This window comes from Eptatretus burgeri, chromosome 6 (assembly GCF_056783735.1).
Source record: "Eptatretus burgeri isolate ZD-2024b chromosome 6, Ebu_testis_v1, whole genome shotgun sequence".
Taxonomy (NCBI): Eukaryota; Metazoa; Chordata; class Myxini; order Myxiniformes; family Myxinidae; genus Eptatretus; species Eptatretus burgeri.
The window spans coordinates 48,610,382-48,635,027 of NC_140966.1; the positions used below are offsets into that span (position 1 = coordinate 48,610,382).

Genomic DNA, 24,646 nt, shown 5'->3' on the forward strand with positions numbered 1-24,646 from the left:
CGAGTTATCAGACTACATTGAAGACAGTGATTGTGATGAAATGTCCGACTAACATTTATATTTGGTGATTGTATCCAGTGACGTAGGTATACTACTTCCACTCTCTTTAGCTAGATTTCTTAAATGTAATAACTGTTGATTCATCTGACTGTACCTGATTGAAACATGTTATAGGGGTATTACATACTAAAGCATCTTAATGTTTCATCTATAATCTATGAGGAGCAGGGACAGTTCAGACAAAAGGGCATTTATGCGTTAAGAAAAAGATTTTCAGATATTTTAAAGAAAAATGTGTGATATATATATATATATATATATATATATATATATATATATATATATATATATATATATATATATATATATATATATATATATATATATATATATATATATATATATATATATATATATATATATATATTTTTTTTAAGGCAATGTCTGAATAAAAATCAATAGACAATGCATGAATTTTTATTACTATAGTGGTTAGAAACTACATATGATAATGAAATTTAAATAGAAAAAAATCTATATTTTAAAAAAACTTTTGGGGGCAAGTGGGTGCCCTTGTGGCACACTACAACAGTGGGGCAGAAAGAACGGACGTAGGATGGCCCGCACCTCTAGTTTAACTTAGATGATTACTATTTTGAGCAACCAGGTTATCTCGGTGTCAGCATCGTATCAGTTTTTGCATCGGTTGTTATTTGTTGACCTTTGACCATTGAGTTAAGGTCACCCATAAAAAGATGTGAGTTGTGTTTTTTAAATAAAGATTAGACACTTGAAAGCATAAACGAGTCATAAAAATACTGCATTTTAGCTTTCAGAATCAGTTTTATAGTAAAAACTCATAATTGGCTAAATTTGACCCCGGTTGACATTTGACCCGCAATATCTCGGAAACGCCCCTGAATGTACACAAAAAACTGATTGAGAAAAGTTGAATGAAAATTTGTCCCTCTTCCGGTGGTGATTCTCCCCCTCCCACCACCGGTCTAATGCCATTTAAATGGGTTTGGTGGTGGTACCTTTTTTCACCAGGCATGTCACTTCAGCAAAGGACTTCTGTGACTCCATGGGACTGACTCAATCTGGAAACTTTCCCACCCAGATTTCTCCCAATGGCAAATCCTCCCTTCTGGACTTGTTGATGACAAACTTCTCTGAAAATGTTTCCTGCTCTTCCTCTGTACCATTTGGTTCATCTGATCATGTGCTTGTGAGATGAGAGTCAACATCTCTCTGGCTATTTTCAGAGATCTGCCTCAGCACCAGTGAGTCTGGCCGTTTATTTAGGCAGACTGGCAGGGACTGCAGGCAGCCATCTCAGTTCAGGACTGGACTCCTATATCTACCACTCCTGATATTAATTCAGCCTGGAAATTCTTCCACAGAAACATGCTCTCTCTTATGCACATATCCATCCCATCTGCTCTTCAGTTAGCCTACCCTCCTTCCCACTGTCGAAGAATTCTCTGAACCTTCTGTACAATTAGAACACTTATCCAACAAACAAACACCTTTTCGGGAAATGACCCTCCCTCGCTATTATGCGCACAGGAGATTCTGAACATACAAACTCATTCCAGATCTCTCAAACATATTAAGAATCCCAAGTTCTTATATCCTGTTCAGCGAGAGACAGTTCTTTATAATTTTCAAGGCTGGTGTCACAGTTTGTCAGGTTGATGTATTTGCAGATGGAAATCATTTTCAGCTTGATGCAGTAATCAGCATTATTTTATAGGAAATACTTAATATATATTTCAAGACCAGATGTGTCTTCTCTCTCCGAGCTCAGGAATGACGTCAACACTGCAATCCTTTGGGCACGAAGATGGATCATGTACAATTTATGGTATGGGAAGGAGAAGGTTCAACTTCCTTTAAGCAGACTAGGTCCCCCATGGGGACTGGGAAGCAGACTAGATCCAAGAGCACAGAAGGGTTAGATAAAGGGGCTGAGCATTCATAGCAGATGGAGGACTAGACAGGTAGCTGTGCACAGGTAACTGTTTCCTGCGAGATTTTCTGCTCTCTCTGTTGGTTTGTCTCAAGGTTCTCTCTTGTTACGACAGCGTTTTGCTTTGAAGATCACTTCCCTCGAAACCACAGGTAATCATTTTAATACAACGATTTTGAATCGTTTAATATTTTTGGTTCACGAGTCAGTAAGTGACCACTATATTCGTTATGGGTCTGTCTTTCTGTCTGTCTGTCTGTCTGTCTGTCCCGAGCATAGCTCCGTGGGTTTTGATCCGATCCTGATAAAATTTGGGTGGGAGGTTTATAGCATGATCTAGTTGTGTTTTCCTGAGAATGGGCATGGTGCGCCCATTATGGGCAGAGCCATGCCCAAAAAAACATGTGTGTTTTAGGGGGTAGCCGATTTCAAGTTACATCTTCTCCGAGGGGGTTTGTCGAATCTGGCAGGGGTTTCAGTATTTGGTTAGCCCAATGGCACCTGCATAGCCCCACGGAGCTCGATTTTTTTTTCATTTTCGTCTCAATGTCACAAGGTCACGAACTTAGAAAATTGCGAATTTTGACATAAAAATCATACGACCGCCCAAACTTTGAGATCGAGGATGACAATATTTTTTATGCATAATATTGAGGTCATTCCCCACCTAAAGTCTTGAAACCATTTTGCTCTATCTCGAACACCTTGCCCGTGGCGTCCCCTGCAAGTTTGTTTTTACGCTGATTTCATCAAAGTATGGATAATCCGAGGAGTGCGAAATGCCATATAGCCTATATGACGTTATATTGTTCCTGGAATGTTCCAGAGGAAGTTTTGCACCAAAGGTCATAATCCTTGACCTTTGACCTTTAAAGTTCACAAAGGTCAAATTTTCAAAGTTGTCGGAATCGAACCGGGTTTTCGACCTTCTTCGATGAACTAACTCTAATAAGCTATAGCGCATATCCTGTTTCCTTATTTTAATGTCCACAACATTGTTTTGTGACCTTTAAAGTTTATGCAAAGGTCAAATTTTGAAAGTTGTTGAACGAAACCGGGTTTTCGACATTTTGCAGCTAACAACCTGTCATTCGTACCACATCATGTTGATCATTTTTATAACTTGGTCAAAAATGATCACATTGTCTCATCCCTCACTTCTGAAACAATCTACATCGTCAAATACCGCTCGTGAACCATTGCCGTCTCCAGACTTGTTATTCTTACAATTCTTAAATTCTTCACAATTTGGTTTTGTGATTTCCCCTTTCCAAGCGAGATTATAGTTTTTAATATTTTATGGCATGTATAAACATCTATTTGTCAGATTATAGAGTTTACAAGCTTAGTTCTTCCTATTATCAAGCAAGAATATCAAGCAAAGAGGTACATCCAGATAGTTACTTCAACCTAACATTCCTTTATCCAGCTTGCTGGTACCTTCTATTTATCATATCATAAAATCCTTGAACATGTATTTAAATAATAGAAAATACTGTCTTACTGGGAGGTCAGCCAACTCGCTCATCGCAGCTTTACTGAGAGGTGATCCTTCCATACAAAGAAAATATATGATTATGTTAATTAAAAATAGATACATTGAGTACATTTTTATTTCAGGTTTAATATATTTATTTTAATACCAAGTTTTAATTATCATCAATTTATTTGTTTTATCACCCTCAAACCCATTATGCTAAACCACCCATGGTACACTGAATCCTGTGGTGAGATAGTTGTTTTGAAACGACTTGCCTTCTCTTCCTGGAAGGCAAACCTGACTGAAGGCAGTCTCAGATCATTCCACAAATCCTGCAACAAGTGTGTGGCCACTCTCAGAAGAGCCAGAAAACAACATCTGTCCAACCTCAACATTGAACTTTCAAACTTGTCTCCATCCTCTAAATCCCAGTGGCACCTTGTGAAGTCTGTCTCTGGAGTGTGCTCCCCTTCCATCCTCTCCCTCACTTCAAATGGCACCACAGCCAACTCCGCTTGTGAGATGGTTGAATGGCTCAATTCTGTGTGATGCCTCGGTACCTCTCCGTATCTATATGTCTCCCTTCTTCTTTCATATTGGAACAATTGGACCAGTCTGCAACTCATCCGGAATATATATATATATATATATATATATATATATATATATATATATATATATATATATATATATATATATATATATATATATATATATATATATATATATATATATATATATATATATATATATATATATATATATATATATATATATATATATATATACATATATATATATATATATATATACATATATATATATATATACATCTACATATATATATATACATATATATATATACATATATATATATACATATATATATATACATATATATATATACATATATATATATACATATATATATATATACATATATATATATACATATATATATATATATATACATATATATATATATATATATATATATATATATATATATATATATATATATATATATATATATATATATATATATATATATATATATATATATATATATATCTCTCATACAAACATTCAACACAGCCTCTTCGTCCAACTCACTCCAACTGCTTCGACCTCAATTAGTATTTCATCAATGCCCTACACCCTTCCCTTTTTCATCTTCTTTGTAAATCGAAACAATTTCCAGAACAACCCCAATAAGATATACACATCACATAATTAGAATGAAATTTTCCCCTGGGCATCGACCCAATAGCCAGAGAGGTTCAGTCAGAGTTCAATATATGGTACCTTTATGACGCATCATTTGGAGATGAACCCGTGAAAGTGCTGGCTGACCTCCAGAATGTCATTGCCTGGTTGACCGGCATTGGCCTTGAGATCAATGGTGGCAAGTGCGAGTTGACCATCCTTAACCATGCATTGCTGGATGACTGTTAGCTTCCCGAGGCCATAATTAAGGCAGTGCTCCCTGATATTAAGATTGTTTTGATCAACGACTGCACTCTTCTTGGTGCTCCAATCTCCCCAAGGCCTTCTCCCAAAGCCATTATCGAGAAGCACGACGACTTGATCCATATAGCAGACCGTCTGGAGCAAATTGACGCACACGAAGAATTTGTGCTGCTCAAAAACTGTTTTGCTCTGCCAAAGGTCCAGCACATCTTGCATGCATCTCCCTCCTACCTGAATGGTGCACAGCTGGGAGCTTTTGATCACACCGTTTGAGAAACTGTTCGTAAAATCTCCAATGTTGCTTTTAACGATTCTGCTTCTGCAAGCTACACGCCCAGTTAAGCAGGGAGATCTGGGTTTTAGGAGGGCTATTGATATTGCTCTCCCTGGCTTTATCTCCTCATTTCTGGCAGTCCGCTCCTTAGTGGATGCCGTTCTGTACTGCTGAAGCGGTTTGGCCCAAATGGGGGAGTTGACAGTGGTGGTGTTGTCATGGAGTTCAGCCCATATCGGTGTTTGCGAACCCGAAGGCCTGTCCTGGCTTAGCCAAAAAGCACGGGACGTTGAGGTGGCAAGAATGTTTTTTATCAGCCTGTTGAACAGTGCAGATCAGGTCACCAGGGCCTGTCTTTTTGCCGCAGCCACTAAAGAAAGTGGGATGTAGCTTCACGCAGTCCCTGTTCCCTCTTTGGGAACACAGCTTGACCCTGAGTCTTTATGGGTTGCGGTTGCACTCAGAGTTGGAGCATCAATCTGTGAGCGGCATAAATGTCGATGCGGCAGTATGATGGATACACATGGGCACCATGGCCTGTCATGCCGTTTCAGTGCCGGTCGATCTTTTAGACATTCGGCCTTAAACAACGTGGTCAAACGTGCCCTTTATGGGGCAGAGATACCATCTGTCCTGGAGCCCCTTGGTGTAGACCTTGGCGAAAACACCAGCTCGGATTGCTTGACCATTGTTGCATTCAAGAATGGGAAAAGCCTAACCTGGGATTGCACTTGTGTTGACACTTTCGTCAAATCACACGTTTGCAATACAGCCTCAATGGCTGGAGCGGCTGCCACCGATGTGGAAGTTCTGAAATGTAATAAATATGCCGGCCTTAGCCAAACTTATTTATTTGAACCAGTTGCCATCGAAACAATGGGAGTGTATGGCCGATCTACATCCAATATTATTCGTGATATTAGTAGAAGAAGGCTCATTGCATCCCACTGGCAATATAAGGCTACTGGTCTGGTTCAAGCAGCGACTGAGCTTGGCCGTCCAGCGGGGGAAACGCCTTTGCACTCTGGCATCGGCACGGGAAGAACAAAATCCTGCATTACACCATTTTAAAGTCTGTATTTTCAGGGGGGTGTGGGGTTTTTACTCATTTATTTGTTTATTTCTTTTTAAAATATTTTTTAAACTTCCATTTACTTGGTTGGAATTTAATTTTTTCTTATTTTTTTAAAATTTATTTCTTTATTTATTAAATAAAGACTTCATTCTGATCAATTTTAAAACCGATTTACAGAGTCAACCACACCACTACGTACAGGATCGCATCAGGAAAAATTAATATTATCTCAACATTGCCTAGTTATTAATTTAATAGGTGGAATTTTGTTTTTTTTTCAGATGAATAATAAAATGGAAAACCACACTGGACACCCTTCATAATACAGACTTAATGAATGTGGAAATATAAGGAGTTGGAGAATTAAAAAGGTGATTTTTTAAAAAAATTAATGAGCAGAAAAGGAAAAGAGGAGGGAGAGGAAATAACATGCGAGTAGTGAGAAATTACCAAAGGAAACATGAATTAGGAATGAAGAAAGAAGAAATTAAACACGGAGAAAGAATTCGAGGTAGAAGGGCGGAGAGAGAGATCCGAGAGCACAGAAGGGTTAGATAAAGGGGCTGAGCATTCATAGCAGATAGAGGACTGGACAGGTAGCTGCGTACAGGTAACTGTTTCCTGCTAGATTTTCTGCTCTCTCTTTCTCTCTTTCTCTTTCTCTTTCTCTTTCTCTTTCTCTTTCTCTTTCTCTTTCTCTTTCTCTTTCTCTTTCTCTTTCTCTTTCTCTTTCTCTTTCTCTTTCTCTTTCTCTTTCTCTCACTCTCACTCTCTTTGTGTTGGTTTGTCTCAAGGTTCTCTCTTGTTACGACAGCGTTTTGCTTTGAAGATCACTTCCCTCGAAACCACAGGTAATCATTTTAATACACCGATTTTGAATCGTTTAATATTTTTATTCTTAAATTCTTCACAATTTGGTTTTGTGATTTCCCCTTTCCAAGCGAGATTATAGTTTTTAATATTCTATGGCATGTATAAACATCGATTTGTCAGATTATAATGTTTACAACATTAGTATGATAGACCTACATGTGAGTTGTTATAAAAGAAAGGCTGGCTATAAGTGAATGGCCTTGACTTTCAAGCACTTCATTTCAGCTGCGACCTTCTTCTTTTGTCTGTAGCACATTATATATAATATATGTATATATATATATATTTCTATATATATATATATATATACATTCCCAGAATGCATTGGAGAAGTAGTGATATCAGATGCGAGACCAGCTGACTTGTGAGAGGCATTTCTGGCTTGTTAGTTAAATGTTATTCAAACCTTCAAGAAGACTTTGTTTCCAACCCCACCTGAACCTTGGACCTGTGATGTGTGATATGAGGATTAAAGTCTGTGATCCTGGAAACCAGTTAACAAACTCGCTGCATCATTCTTCAGTGGAGGTGGGTTAAAATGGTTATACTTCACAAGTGTGGATGCTGTTAAGGCTACAACAATTGTTTGTGTAATCTAATAATGTCTTTGGTGTATTGTGGTGGTACGTATCCATGCTTATATGATGGATTATATAACATTTGTTTTTGATAGCACATACAATATTACATGGCTTATAATGGAAATTGGTGTATACATAGTTGTGTAGAGGATGGATAATGTGGTGCCAGTAACTCCACTAGTCGAGAAATAGGATAAGCTAAGTACCTTGGTGCGACTAAATTATGTATTACACTCACTCTAAAGGAACCCAGATAGATGTCAGGCTGTCATGCTGTTGCTGGTGCACCTGTGATCGTCTTTTTCTCTACATTCTAGCATCATGTGCCTGCACTTGTATTTAATTCTGCCATCATAATGAATGGGATCAGTAATTTTCTCCATGTCCCTAGAGATCACTTTGAGCACTGAAGCTTACATCAATTAATTTACTATTTCCGTGTTACATTTAACATTTTTATTAAAGTCTAAATCTCACAAAATTAAAATTTTTATTGTGAAGATACAAAATGCTGCACATTATCAAACTGAAATAAGGCAATTCTATGTATGTATGTATGTATGTATGTGCAGGTAATGGACAAAAAATAGAAACACCTGAGTAAATGAGAGACACCAAGGAATGGCTTCCACACATGTGTAGCCCATGTGTTAATGAAGCAAATAACATCCCAGCATGTTTAGGGTCATGTATATATGCTACACAGGCCTGGTTGCCTATAATTATAGCTAGCATGGCTGTAAGAGGAGACACTCCCCCTCCCCCTCCCCAATACCCCCATCCACAGAGCACGTGTGGTCACCCAATAGTTTGATGAGCATGACACTTGTGCTATCCATATGTCATGGCCTTCTCAGTCACCAGATCTGACCTGAATCGAGCATTCATGGGATATTCTGGAATGACGCCTGAGACGGTGTTTTCCACCTACACCGAACAGGTGTGAGTTGATTTACTTTCTTGTGGAAGAATGGTGCCGCATCTCTCCTGCAGAATTCCACATACTGGTGTGGAATTCCTATGCCACAGTGCATACAGGCCAGCATACTGGCCGCACGTTGTGGCCCCATGCCCTATTTAGTAACTTTGCATTAGGATGTCCATTTTTTTTGGTCCACGACCTGTATGGCTGTCTGATCATTCTACAATCTAAATCTCCTCCAAATTTTGTATATGTTCTCGGGGTACCCAGGGTCAAGTCATGGGCACAAAATAATCCCACACTCCCCGGCGAGAGTGGGGAGACGACTTGCAACTTTCGCCTGTACACGGAGAATAGTGCAAGTGATTTAACCCCTGATCCCTGCCAGAGGGATCAGATATTAACATAATCTTCTCTCCCAGAGGGAATGGGTCTTACTATTAATAAAAGGAGACATTCCCATCTGTCCATCATGTGAAGAAGCAGGAACTGAAGCTTCAATGCAACAGTTCCTACTGTCATTGAATAATAACCAGAGAGTTGGTGTCAAAGCCACCCAATGCTCGTCTGTTTATACATTTATCGTTTTTAAAGGAGTAGTCTAATAATTAATATTTTTTTATAAAGCATTGCAGTGAAGTCTGATCCAAATAATTTTAAAGCAATATATGTATTTGTATATTGTAATCAGTAACAAGAGCGCAAATGAGCACAATATACGCTTGAACAAGAAGGTATATACAGAATTGTGCTACGACATGGAAAACAGCATCCTGGTTGCCATGGCAACCACTTTAGATGATGAACGTATGTCACGACAAACCGTCTCCACAGTCTGTACCTATGTACCAAATATGAAACGTGAAAGTTGAAAACTTTGGGAGTTAGAGTGCGGACAGGAACGGATGGAAAACAGCATCCTGGTTGCCATGGCAACCACTTTAGATGACGATCGTATGTCGCGACACACCGACTCCACAGTCTGTACCTATGTACCAAATATGAAATGTGAAAGTTGAAAACTTTGGGAGTTAGAGTGCGGACAGGAACGGATGGAAAACAGCATCATGGTTGTCATGGCAACCACTTTAGATGATGAACGTATGTCACGACACACCGTCTCCACAGTCTGTACCTATGTACCAAATATGAAACGTGAAAGTTGAAAACTTTGGGAGTTAGAGTGCGGACAGGAACGGATGGAAAACAGCATCCTGGTTGCCATGGCAACCACTTTAGATGACGATCGTATGTCGCGACACACCGACTCCACAGTCTGTACCTATGTACCAAATATGAAATGTGAAAGTTGAAAACTTTGGGAGTTAGAGTGCGGACAGGAACGGATGGATGGACGGACAGACAGACAGACAGACAGACGGACAGACGACGGGTATCACATTATACGCCCCAATATATATATATATATATATATATATATATATATATATATATATATATATATATATATATATATATATATATATATATCGGGCGTATAAAAAATATTGTGGTAGATAAAAACATTAGAAAGGAAAAAATAACTTGCACCAAAAACTAACATTTTCACACTCATGCTGACGCTGACGCTGATGCTCATGCCGGGGTATCGCTATAGCTCTCTGTTCTTTGAACAGGCGAGCTAAAAATGGTACCGTTAGAAAACTAATAATCTGTTTTCTTCATTGGAAAACTAATAATGCAATTACTTGAAACAAAAATTTGTGTCTGTTTAATCATAAAGTTGCCTGCTTTAAAAGCCTGTCTTACCGGGATTGAAGAAGAAGCAGGAATGGGAGCTTTATGCAGCGGCACTTTCGAAGAGGGAATGGGTATTTACTCTTACTTTAAAATATTTTCATTATCCATTTAGATAAGATTTAATATTGCACACAGAATATACAGTATTGAATATTTAACATTTTACAAGGATTTCCTATTAAATCACCACAACCATTAAAAAAAGATTTCTGCCACTAGATTTCCTCCAGCACTCGAGGGTTTTTATTGATTTAATCAAAGAGCCGTGTGTCCATTCTATGTAGTGATTGTTTATCTGGATTTTTATTTTGTTGGTTTTTAATCCCACTGATTTGTTGCCAGTTTAGGAGAGCACCTGGTGGTCACTGGCCATGTGCTTTTGATGTTTGTTGTCTGAATGTTGAAATACACTGATGTGTTAGGTAACACGTACTCATCTTCCTGATTGGCATTTACACTGACAGCGTAACATGTCATGAAGCAGAATGGGCCACGAACTACGGTATTCAGAATCTATACGGCTATTGCAGATTCTGTTCAGCTGAGCACTTTGTTGTTATGGTAACTTGTTATATGCAGGAACAGATGGTAGCTGTTATTATCCCCCATCTCTTGGGTTCAGTCATTGGAGTCCACTTCCTTTTGTCAGCTACTAAACCTGTTTGCAAGTTGGTTTTTTTTCTGTCTGTCTTCTTCTTTATTTACTTCTTTCTCCTATAAACTCCATTGATACTCTACACTTTTTTCTAGTGTAATTTGAATGACTGATAAGCAAACTTTTAATATCTTGATATCTGAGTTCCTGACATAAGTGATTCTGACTGCATTAAGCACAAGGTGAGGTTTTCATTTGTAATTGTTTTATGATGTTGATTTCCATGACTGCCTCGGTAATGTTTGTTTGTCACTTTTTCTTTTATAATGCCCTTATTGGCCTCATCACTTAACCACCAGGAAATGCAGCACTTTTTTATTTTCCAAAGAGCTGTTTCTCATCCAGTGTGGTCGAAAAATGGAGTAGGAGATTGAGATAATTGGTTTAAATATATAACAAGATACAGTACCCTCAAATCACTTGATGAATTTGTTGTTACTTCATTCATTATACTTGTTACTTCATTCATTATAACTGACAAGTGTTCTGTCCTGCTTATACTGTTGATTTGAATTATCTCAAAATAACATGTTGCAAAATATAAATACAATACAATGAATCTCCAGCTGTCCATTCTTCCTGAGTCTGTTCCATCTTGTTTTCTTTCCAGGGCTTCAATATGGCTGTTCACCTCCTCCTCAAGTCATCCCCCATCCATAAGCATGATCTTTTCTACACTCATTAAACATCAGCAATCCCAACCCTTCATTTCCAGGTTATTGGTTTCTCCTCTCTCCCTCCAACTATCTTTGCATCTTTGTTGCATTGTTGTTTCAGCCACCTTCTTGCTATGCTTGAGCTTGTATCCAGCTTGTTACCTCCACCACCTAAGGTGGATGGAAGGTTGTGTTTTCACCCCTGTCTGTCTGTCTGTGTTGGGGCAGGATTTCTCAAAAAGTTATGGATGGATTTGGACGAAATTTGGTGGACAGGTTGGGTGTGTGACAAGGACAAAGTGATTTGATTGTGGTGAAGATCTGAAACTGGATCCGGATATTGGAATCTTTAAGTGATTCTTCACCATTCAGAGATGGGACTAAAAATGATATATCGCATATTTCAAAAAGTTGTGGATGAGTTGGTTAGGTGACAAGAACAAGCCGATTCAATTTTGGTTCAGGTCCGGATACAGATCCGGCCTGTCAGTGAGATACAAACGTAAACTATTCAGCCTGGCAGAGGTATATGGTCTACCAAGTATCATTCTAGTTTACTCCTTTTGGGCTCCCCCTCCTCTTACTGTGTCATTCTTCCACTTAACCATTTTTTGTCCAAGTTTCCCTCTGTTGCATCCTTCTATCCTGTTGTTGGTGTGTTTCCATGCTTTCTAATGTATTTGTTCTATTTTATGTTCTAGCTCTTCCATGAGCCTCAACTTTGTATATAAATTTCTGTTTTTTAAGTCTTCATCACTGACTAACTATATAACTTTCAAAGCAGCCATTGTCCATAACACCAATTCACATGCAAAGGCAAAAAGCTTTTATTAACATACCTTGATTACCGGTAAAAGCAACTCTTCCAATGCCAAGGCTTTGTTTTCTGTCAATGATAAACTTTTAAGTTCCTTTGACTCTATTTCCCTTTCCTTTGACTCTATCTATATCGCTAGCCAAGCAATTTGATGTGGCCTTTTAGAATTCAATATGTATTTGTATGCACTTTTCGTTATGTATAAAGTTATACAAGGGTATAGGCTCATGGAGGAGCTAAACGACAAAATGTAGACGGTTTACAGACTACCTACCATGGCATATAGCATATGGGGGGAAGGGGAGGGATAGACACACACAAAAAGGAATGGAAGAATAACATAAAAACGAGGAGCAATGAATGGCCTTGGGAGAACAGAATGAGAATCAGCATGTGTAGTGGATGTGCTTTGGTGAGCACATGATGTATAGCAAACATCCTCTGGATTCGACACTTTCTTCAGTTTGAACGATCACTTCTGAAATATCAGTCAATATGCAGACCAGGTAATCATCAGTTACTCTAAGAAATCGACTTCTCTAATTGATCCAGTTCCATCTTCTTTGGTTGTTTCCTTACTTTCAGTTGTGTCTCCACTTAAAACAAAAGTAATCATTGGCTCCATTATATATCTATAATTCCAGCAATGTGTGTGTGTGTGTGTGTGTGTGTGTGTGTGTGTGTGTGTGTGTGTGTGTGTGTGTGTGTGTGTGTGTGTGTGTGTGTGTGTCTGTCTGTGACCGCTGTTTCTCGACAACCACTGGTCCGATCTAATTGAAACTTGCCAGATATATTGCTGGGGACCTGAGGATGTGCCTTTTCAAGGTTTGATATTAATCGGACAAGTGCTTCCCAAGTTATGGCCATTTATTTACCAAACCAATGACAAGACACGTTGTTGCGTGGGCGTGGCCGATGGGGAAGGGAAGCTCAGCCGCGTTCCCCATTACGGGTTACAACGTACGGGCTTCCGGAGAGTGATGACTTCGTGTATTCTAATAATTTCTCGATTTCTTATGCGCATTTATAGATAAACACAATGCCCCACGTTATGATCGTTTTCATATTAGACGGTGCATACATTTTGGTAACATCAGAGTGCTGGTATGCTCCGAACCAGGAAGTAAATTTTTTTTCTCTCTTCTCTTCTCTTTTTGTTTTTCCTTGCGACGACATTGCGAAAAGGTAAAATACGTTGGTGCTAATTGAATAATTGGCTATTAAAACCTAAATTGTGAATCATCGTAACTGTGATATGCGAACTTCCGCACCACGCACGTACGGGCACGCGAGAGCAAAGGAACGGCCTGTGTGGTTGTTGTTTGTTGCTCGCGGTTGGAATATTTGTTTATTCTTTTTTTTTTTTTTTAATTTTTACGGGCACGTACTAGTATCATCAAATGTTCCATCCTCATTTAATCAAACCACCACAATTCCCATCATTCAATAAGTATAAATGATCTTCAAAATCACAAGACCTGTTTCTCTTTTGCTTTTTATTTCAAAGCTTCTCGAATGTGTTATTGCCAATCATCTTCTGGCATACCTGCACTTGCATTCCATTCTTCTTCTTCGTCGTCTTCTTCATCTTTAATGACCACAATTCTTCCCGCATTCTTGTGGGATTGGCCGGGGCAAATTTGGCCCAAGATTTTCACGAACCGGCTGACCAGACTTGACGTTCGACTAAGGAATTTGGAATTTGTTCATGGTGCTGACGATGCCTACTCTTCACGATGGACGCTGTAGGATCTTTAATGTCCCCTAACTAATGGCAGCAGACAGGATACCTATTTAACGTCCATCCAAGGGATGGTACACACATTGATGAATCAACCTCCTTGTGAAACACCGGGATGACAGTTTATAGCTGGGCCAAGATGCGAACCCAGGCAAGACAGCTTAAAGGAAACCCTTATATTCTGACTTACAAACTGTTACATATAACCAAGAATGTGTGACAAGGTCATGTGATAATTTGTACAAGTACCCCTATCCAACTGACAGGCAGACAGTAGCTTTGTCATTTTCTGCTGATATGGAGTTGATTAGATACTCGTCTTGACATTTTGAGCATGACTTTGAATCCTAGCAAATCTCAGTCTCACCCTGTTGCTCCAGAATGATCATCAAACTAATCCACCTATGTCCACAGTCAACTGCTGGAAGATGTTCAATATCTTGAACTTCTAAGCCTCACAAGCAGCCACGGACTTTTATGGGAGTTTGCTTGCCTCTAAAGTCAGTTACAGACTGGACACCCTCCATAATTCTAAATTGGAACTATGGCATCCAATCATGCAGATGATGAAGTTCATGCTGATCACTTGTATTTAGCCCTCAGCTGACTAATCAGGCCAATACATGCTATGAATGTTTGAGAGCAGACTTGACAGTAGCATTTCTCCTTTCCTCCTTCGTTCATTGTAGACTTCCAGTTGCTACTGTTCTGCCAGCTCAGCACCATCCTTTAGACTGCACTTCCAAGCATTCCGAAGGATGTGGCTCGCCCTTTCAGAGTCTGTGATACTGGAGAATGGTGTAGTTAGTGTACATTTTGGGACCCTGCAAGATCTGGGTGTTTAGAGCTTTATAAAATAATTCCAGCTGATCCCTACAATATTCCTGAGACAGTAGAAATGGAAGGCATTGAGATGCTTTTCTTGTTTTGCATACATTGTCCAGCATTCACAGCCATAGAGCAAAGCATGATACTTTGTACACAGGCTCAGTACACAGATATGTGTTGACAATGCCAGGTGTTTATTCCTCTACACACGATCGGTCAGTCATCTGAAGGTGGTGGCTGCCTTGCCCCTCCTGCATTCAATTTCAGGGCTGAGGGACAGATCATGGGACAGACCTGAGCCCAGGTTGCAGAATGAGTCCACTGCATGTCAAGCAGAATGTTGTAGATATAGATCTGTAGTTGTGATGCAGAAAGTTGCGACTTGATAAGTGTTTTCTTGATGTTTATTTCCACACCAAAGTCCTTCCAGGCATCAGAGAATTTGGTGTAGAGTGGTTGGAGATCAGAAGCAGAATAGCTAGATAGGGCAGCATTAGCAACAAATTACAGTTCATGGATAGACATTTGTCAAACTTGGGTTTGGGTTCTGAAGCACAGCACCATCGGTTCAGGGTTCAATCAGTACACCAGAGGTGTTGTTACCAAAGGCATGGTGTAAGAGCATGTAGAAGACGATGGCGAACATGGTTGGGGTAAAGCACACAACCTTGCTTAACACTAGTTCTTATAGGAAATCCTGTTGAGCATTCTCCACCAAGCTGAACTGAAGCTTCCATATGGAGTCTTCAAATGACTTGAAGAAGAGTGAGAGGACAGCCAATCTTAGAAAGAACTTGGAAAAGTCCACTTCTCCTGACCGTATAAAATGCCTTTTGCAGATCAATGAAGGCAACATGAAGAGATGTTTGTTGTTCTATACATTTTTCCAGCATTTGGCTTAATGAAAAATCTATGTCGACAGTGGAGCATCCAGCTCTAAAATCGCATTGACTCTCGCGGTTAGACAAACTCAGCAAGAGTGATGATGCTGAAGGAGAATGTGAGTTAGAACCTTCCCAGCCACACTAAGCAGAGATATTCTTCAGTAGTTGTGATAAGATCGATCACCTTTGTTCTTATACAGAGTGGTGATCTTGGCATCTTTTAGATCTTGTGGTGTAGAACTTTTTTGCTAACAGGATGTCAGTAGTTTCAGGTCAACTGCAAGCAAGGTGCCACTACCTTTGATGACTTCAGGTCTTATCTGGTCTGAGCTAGCAGTCGTCCTAAATGACAAAGTTTTAATTGCAGAGATGACTTCCTCCAAGCATGGTTCCTCATCGAGTTATAGAAGTTGGGGTATGTGAGATCAAGCTTCGGTACAGATGCATCTTCTGCAAAATGTTGATAGAACTGAGTTCAGTGCTCAAGCTGGTCTTTAGATGCTGTGAGAAGAATGCTATCTTTTGCTTTTAGTGAGGTCGTCTTGATTTCTAATGGGCTGAGAGATTCATGAATGCCTCCATACCTGCCACTTAGATTTTCTGAGTCAGAACAGTGTTGTATGTGTTCATCGACTTTTCCAATATAGATTTTTGCAGGTTTTTGAAGCTTTTTGAACAACCTGTCTTGCCTTTCTATACCCAGTTTTGTTGATTTCAGCAGGAGTTTGAATAACTCTCAATCTGGCATTTTACTTCGCTTTGGTTAGTGGTGCAAGCTCGTCTATATGTGTGGCGAACCAATCAGGAAACATATGCTCTTCCAGACCGAAGGCATCTTTGGAAGTAGAGTGGATGTTTTTCTATAGCATGTTTCAAGCAGTGGCCGGATCATCAGCATCTGAGATCTTTGAGTTTCATGACCATTCCTGTAATAGCTGCTAGAAGTATGACTCATTATCTGGATCACTCATGTCACCATGCTTGACTTATTTACTGGAGGTTGACGTTTAGATATGAAATAATGAAGAGTTTGGGGGTGAAAGTGCAGCTTGGCTCTGACGTGGGTTTGATCCTTGTCACAGTTAGTGCTGTGCATTGAACAGATGTGAATAACATTTTGCAAGTATTTTCTGCAGAGCAAGACCAGTTTGAGTTGATGTGAGTGACCAGACCTCAAGTGTTTCTCCATGCCACCTTGCTGCAAATTTTCCCAGCAAAATATGTGCTGGCAACACACATGTTATGGCTTATGGTGGTATCTTGGACACTGGTCATTTCCAGTCATGTGACCAATGCCTTGGGGGGCCAATAATTTTCCTCTATGATAGGATGTCACTTCCAACTCAAGCAATGAAGTCTGTCATTACAATTAGTTTTTCAGAGGATGGGATGTCTTTTGAAACAGTGTCAAGATGATTATAGATTGATCCTTCACTTTTGGAGGACTGGATGCACAGATAGAAATGATGTTGACCATCTCCGAACTGGTGGAAATTTGTGGTCTCATGAGATGGTCTCTGATAGCTCTGAGTTATTCACAACAAATCAGTGGTTCGTTTCTCATAGCAAAAGCCACGCCATGCAAATGTGGGTCAGATTCACTTTTGCCAGACCAGAAAAAGGTAGAGCTTTGCTCTTTCATTGAACTTTTAAATGCTGAGTATCAAGCAAGGAAGCAGCATATACCAAAAAACCTGTCTCAGAGAGTGCTGCTATATCTATATTGAGTCTATCCAGTTCATGGTCAATTAGTGCAGGACTTACTAATTGAAGGGTCTTTAAGATTTAAGTTAATGCCAGTTGTCACTGTTCGGATATTCCAGCAAAGCAATATGAATGGGGGCAGTTTTCATAGTCATCATTTTCGTGTTCATTATCATCATCTGTTGTGATCCAATTTTGGTTTTGGTAGCGAAATGAGTCCACTGTGTGTCAAGTGATTCAATTATGGTCGAGTGATCCAATTTTGGCTTTGGTTTTAGTATTGTCAAGAGTTTGTTGAGTGCAGCAAGGCCTTTTTCAGCCCACATTTTCTAAGGCCTTCCCTTGATTGGGGAAAGCAGTTCATCCCTAAATAGGGCTGCTTTATCACTTTGGTTCAATCTGTTCAATCTGTCCAAGCTCCATACCACAGAGTATGACTATTACACCAAGGTCTTCAGTGTACGCCTAGGCACAGGATAAGGAGCAAGAATGCTACCCTTGACATTTCTAGTCTCCTCTCAGCTTATCTGCTGGAGAACCAAAAGCAAGACAGAGTCCAGACATTTGGATGCATGTCAGCTGCAGTGGATGCCAAACATACATACCATCAATGATAAGGAAGCTCACCTATCGCTTTCCAACAAAGTGGGTTTGGTTATCGTGGCCTTCTACTAGATGGTTTGCCATCATTAAGGCTTACTATTCTCATCTAACTAGGGCATTAGCTACCCTGAGTAATAATGTGGTTTGAAATCAGAGTTTGAAATCAGAGTGGACGCTTTAACCATTACACCACAGTTTTCATTGATATGCTGACTATACCCATATGTATTTGTCCATTCCACTTGATGATATGCTCTTCACTGCAACTCTCAATTTCTGTCTTTATAATTCAAGCGTAGATGTGTTTCAACTTTCTCAAACCCAGTGCTGCTAAGAAAGCATGCTTGGCTATCCATCATTTCATAAAAACATCCAACCCCAGGTAGTGATACTTTTGGGATCACAATCACCACCTGATTGCTTATTCCTGGTTTTAAACTTGTGTTACGATGAACTAACTCTTTCCTACATTCTACATATCATATTAAAACACAAAATCTGGTGTCTGACTACGATGCATTCAGTCAGTACTTATCCAATCTCAAACAAACTTGACACAGCTGGACTAAGTGTCAGTAGACGGAGGTTGTAGCAACTTCATCCCTCCCCCCTTCCCCAAGGGGGTTTTCTGCCTTGGGCAAAATCTGTGTTAGGTGATAGATTCCTTATTGTGGCATTATTCCAAGGCTGCTTCTAATAACAAGAGTAACAAGAAAAAGAGCAATCAGAGATTGCACACCCTCGCCAGGACTTGTTTTGTGTGGTGTTTGTGTGCTGGTGTGTTACATAATTAATGAGACATAACTTGAACTGCCACTTTATAACTACTGGCAGTGATGACTGGGTCCCAAGACATCTCGCTTTGATGCAACCCCACTTTGATCGGACACGTCACCCCAACCCATGACATTTTTTGACTATTCAATTGAATTCAGAATGGGAGTAAAATAAATTCAATTCAAATCAAATGGAAGACTAAATAGGTGCTGTCCTGCATTCCAGTCTTCAGAAGGAACCTGAACAAGCGAAAACCAAAGGTGAAGTCATCAGGAGGAATCTGGATAGGATTTGGGTTTAAGCTGTGACTCCTCTACCTTCAAACCCATTCAGGCAGAGTCAAGTGAGCCTTATTTTAAAATATATATATATCAAAAAGAACCCAGATCAAAAAAAAAATTCTGCCTGCCAGACCATGCATCCGATCAGGTTGAAATTTAAAACATATGTTCCCCATCGCTACCTGATCATAATTGTGAAGTTTAATGTCGATCGATGAAGCGGTTCAAGAGAAAGAATTTTAAAAAAGATTTGCTCTCAATCCAATATTGCTGCCAGACCATGTGATCTATTAATTATTATTTGTGAATACCCTGGTATCCCTAAGGCCTGGGGAACATTTATGTGAAGATTCCCCTCGATCTGTCCAGCCATTCTGGAGATTTAAAAAATTCGGTTTTAGGGTAAATCCAATATGGCTGCAGTCATACATGTAAAGTTTCGTCTCAATCTCTTCAGCCGTTTCAGAGAAGAAGATTTTTGTAGGTTAAAAAAACAACCAATATGGCTGCCGAACCACCTGACTGATGACGGACATCATCAATTTTTTTTTTCAGTGGACCAATTTATCCCTACATGACCCGCAAACATTTTCATACTGATCGGATGTAGCATTCTATGTTTACAATCATGACATCATAATGAAGGCACCTATGACGTCATAAAAAAATCACACTTTTTCTTCATGAGGAGTACTTACCATGTGCCACGTTTTTTTACTTACGAAATCTAAAGATTTTTTATATATCTAAATCTAAATCTAAAGATAAGTATATTGATGACTTCCGTCCTCTGTTTGTGTGTTTGTTTGTTTGTGTGTGTGTTTGTGTGTTTGTGTGTTTGTTTATAGGCACGATAACTCGAGAACGGAAAAAGCTACCAATGTCAAATTACACCACGTGATTCAGGAGGGTGATGGCGAGCGCTGATTAGATTTTGGTCAAAATCAGACAAAGGTCAAGGTCACAGTGAGGTTCCATAATTTCATAAATTCATGTGGAGAAATGGAGTATTTTTGCTTCGGTCGACGTTACGAGTTCGTCTTAACTTCGATTTTAATTTTGTCTTCGGTTTTTGCGATCACTTAGGACGCTTAACACTCGGTTGTCAAAATTCTGGTAAAAATCGGATGTTTTGGAGACGTTTTAAGATTGTATAAAAAATATTTCACTCGCCGCGTCACGGCTCGTCACGTGGTGCAGCGCACTCGAACAGAGGCGTCGTTGAGTCACGTAAAGGTTTTGCGTGTGCGCGCTGACGGTGTTTTCGATAAAGGTGGTGTTTAAAAGTCTTTTTTTTTTATCCCAATAAAGGTTATCGTCGCATGCCTGACTCGCTAAGCCGTCGGATTATGTAAAGATTGTTGGTGGATGGCCGAATATTTCAGTTTTGTTACTGATAAAATAATATTAATTAATTGCGTGGAGAAATGAAGATTTTTGCTTTGGTCGACGTTACTATTTTTCATGGTTTGGTACAGAATCATCGTAGAAACTTCTGGTTTGCGTCGCTACCTTCTCTCGAGACAGCTTTTATTAGACAAGGTCAGAGGTCAAGTTGACGATTTCGTAAGTACCAGTCTATGACTGCTTGTTTGTTTGTTCGTTTGTGTGCAGGATATCTCAAAAAGTTGTGGACGGATTCGGCCAAAACTTGGTGGACAGGTTGGGTATGTGACAAGGACAAATTGATTCTGTTTTAGTGAAGCTCCGAATCCGGATCTGGATATGAGAATTATTTAATGTTTAAAGTGATTCTTCACCATTGACAGATCAGGCCAAAAACGATATAGTAATGGCCAAAAAGGTCAACATATACCAAGTTTCTAAAATCCTCAATTTTCATCCGATTCACTTGAAATTAGAAGAGGAGTTGCATATTTGGTCATTGAATTCAACCACAAATTATTTTTGAGGCCAAATTTGTTTTATGGATTTTGCAAGTACAGTATCGTGCTCTGCATGACGTCTTCTTCTTGTTTGTCTGCAAAGAATATGAATGTTTTTCTCTGCAACCGCTTATTGCAATTTTTCATGAAATTTTCACCATAGAAGCAACTGCTGATGCAGAGTCTTTTATTGATAATTATGGTCATAGGTCGTGTGGTGTGGCAGCCATGTTAGAAAAAAGAAAAAAAATTGACTTCTGCATCTCCGAAACCTCAACAAGGAAACAAGCAGTGCAGCTATAGTTGTGCTATAGCACTGACGCATCGATGGTATGGCAGAGGGTGGAGTCATCAGCAAACAGATATTGAGGATTTTCCAGAGAGTCGGAGAGATCATTGATGAAAACAAGAAAAAGAACAGGGCCCAGAACGCTACCTTGAGGAACTCCAGCCTGGACAGGAAGAGGGGATGAAAGAACTCCACTTAGGGCCACACGGTGACTGCGACAGGAGAGGAAGTATGCGAGCCATGAGTTGTTAAGAGGTATGTCAGCGGTATAAATTTTAATGACTGTATTGGTGATTTAATCACGCAACATCTTGACGACGAATATTCTGGCCGAACTATTGCATCAATTCAGTGCAGTAGCAGGGATGATTCGCAAGCTACTCTTGATCGTGCCGATTTTGTTTCCATCGAAAGTTCACTCTTTGTTAAGAGCTCTGTGTGAGTGGAGTTCTCCAATGGATTGCTGTAGGTTTAGCGTGAACGGAATGAGTCCTTTGGTTGGGTGACTTGGAATCTGTATTTTCCTATTATTTTCAATCATGTCTTTTAGCAGAAAACTAAATATTTTATTGCTGGCTTAGCACTTGATACCTTATCTCCACTGTAAAAGTAGTCGTGCATGTGTGCATACGAGTTCCACCCATTGGTTGGACAGTTCATCTAACCACCCACAATTTCTATACTATGACCACCAATTCAGGAAACCTTTAGAATCTACCCTTTAGAGCCATTTAGAATTACCCTTTAGAACCCTTCAGAATTGCCCTTTAGACCACTTTAGAATCACCCTTTAGAACCCCTTAGAATTACCCTTCAGAACTCTTCAGAATTACCCTTTAAATCCCTTTAGAATTACCCTTTAGAACCATTTATAATTACCATTTAGAATTACCCTTTAGAACCCTTTAGAATTACCCTTTAGAACCCTTTAGAACCCTTTAGAACCCTTTATAAACATTTAGAATTAACTGTTAGAACCCTTTCTCTGAAGCAGTGCTTTTACTGCGGAGGTTATGCAGGTTTGCTATTATTTATAACTATTTTCTATTAAAATTGACAGGTTTCTGTGAAGTCAATGATAGCATGATAGGGGAGCATAAAGCGTTAAATATTCCGCTGTTTTGATGTGGGAATGTCCGTTTGCTTTGATGAGCGGGAGGGTGAGAGTAAAGATGGGACAACTTTGGAAGAGGGAGGGGGTTGCGGACTTTTGGTGGTTGGGGGGGGGATTGAAGGCTTGAAAGTGGGGGGGACCAATGCCTTAGGGTTGGGAGGGAAAGGGTGAGGCTTTTTTGTTGAGTTGTCAGAATTGCATATCGTTAACCTCATAACAAAAGTGCCTCAGTCATTTTTTCCAATTTTGAGAAAAACACAAAAAACTGCAGCAATTCTTCATTATGACTTAGGCATTTTCATTACAACTTCGACTTAGAAATTGTACCAATGACTTAGGTAGGCATTTTGACACGTGTGGCAATTGACACAAGAAGTGATTTCGGCAGAAAATCTCAAAAACTGGAAAAAATGACAGGCACTTTTGTTATGAGGGTGACAATATGTGAATTTACTCAGTAAAAATTTAAGTGTGTGTGTGTGTGTGTGTGTGTGTGTGTGTGTGTGTGTGTGTGTGTGTGTGTGTGTATGTGTCTGTCTGTCTGTCTGTCTGGGGGGGGGGGGTGTAATGGGTGACTCAATAATGTTCTCGTGGCATTGAAAGCCCATCTTCAAAGTATTTTTATTGTTGCGTCTCAGGAGTCTCACAGGAATAAGTGCAACATTAAATATTTTAAGTTTCTTTGTATTTTTATTATATTTAAGAGTGTAATACATTGATTTTTTTATTATATTTAAGAGTGTAATACATTGATTTTGATGTTCATTTTTTTTCTTTTTTTTATTGAAGTCCATTTTGGACATTTATATAAGCTGTTTGAAAACAAGAAGAAAGGCATGCGGCACCAAGGGGTGGAACTTAAATAAAGTCGCTCTGTGAACAACTTGAGCATGGCAATGAATGGGAATGCTTCTCATGAAAGCCAGTGTTATGAGGAACATCGGTGAGCTATTTGCATCATTCTTATTTTTCTTTGAAATTCCATTTTGTACTTCATAGTTTTGCTTTTTTAAAGTTGTAGAGTGTTTGTGCCATTTGTCAGGATTGTCACTTTGTCTTTACACGAAAGAACATTCTGTTCGGTAGCTTTCTGTAAATGTTTCTTCAATAGCTTTCAGCTCTTGATCTCTTTTCTTTCCTAAATTTTTCTCTGCATTACATTTTTTCCCAAATGTTGGGGGTGGAGTGAATGGAAAAAAGGGAGGGCATATTTGGGTTGCAAAAAGGTGGAAGGGTGGTATAAAAGGGTCTTGTCAAATTGTTTTAATTATATTTAATAAATGGCAAATACCACCCATCACTTCGCGAATGGTAATGCTAAAGGGGGGAGGGAGAAACAGCGGGGGGGGGGTGCGAGAGAGGCATGGGGGAGAGAGAGCTGGGAGAGTGGAGGGGAAAGGAGAGAGGAGGGAGGAGGAGTGGGGGAAGGGAAGACAGTGTGATGTGAGAGGAAGGGCAGGCAGACATGCGGTGGAGCGTGAATTATGATTCATACTGTCAAATAAAAATGATTCTGCAGTGCATAACAGTTAAGATGGAAACAAAATAATGTCTGAAATCCATTTTCTACCGGTCATACGATAAACACGGCCCGGAGACAAGCTCCCGTCCAAACATAAATACTGCCCGGACGTGTCCGGAGCCAAGCTGTCCGGAGACGAACACCACCCAGACGCGTCCAGAGACGAACACCATCCAAACATAACCACTGTCCTGATATGTCCAGAGACAGAGAGCAAGAGAGGATGTGGGAGAAAGGTACTGCACTGTATTGGGAAGGGGTAGAGCAAGAGAGAGAGAGAGAGAGAGAGAGAGAGAGAGAGAGAGAGAGAGAGAGAGAGAGAGAGAGAGAGAGAGAGAGAGGTATAGAGGGGTATAGAGGGGTATAGAGGGGTATAGAGGGGTATAGAGGGGTATAGAGGTCTCGAGGTATAGAGCTATAGAGGTCGGGGAGTTAGCAGAAAGAATATGTTATGCTTAATGAGCAACACACACACACACAC

General features: G+C 39.6%; 1 protein-coding gene across 1 annotated transcript in view; it reads left to right on the forward strand.

The window, feature by feature from the left end:
• Positions 1–6,862: 6,862 nt before the first annotated feature.
• Positions 6,863–24,646, forward strand: part of LOC147024723 (uncharacterized) — a 99,000-nt gene continuing 81,216 nt past the window's right edge. The window contains exons 1-2 of the mRNA XM_085884899.1: positions 6,863–6,881; positions 7,066–7,122. The gene's annotated coding sequence lies outside the window, so the exon portion shown is untranslated. The remainder of the gene's footprint in view (positions 6,882–7,065; positions 7,123–24,646) is intronic.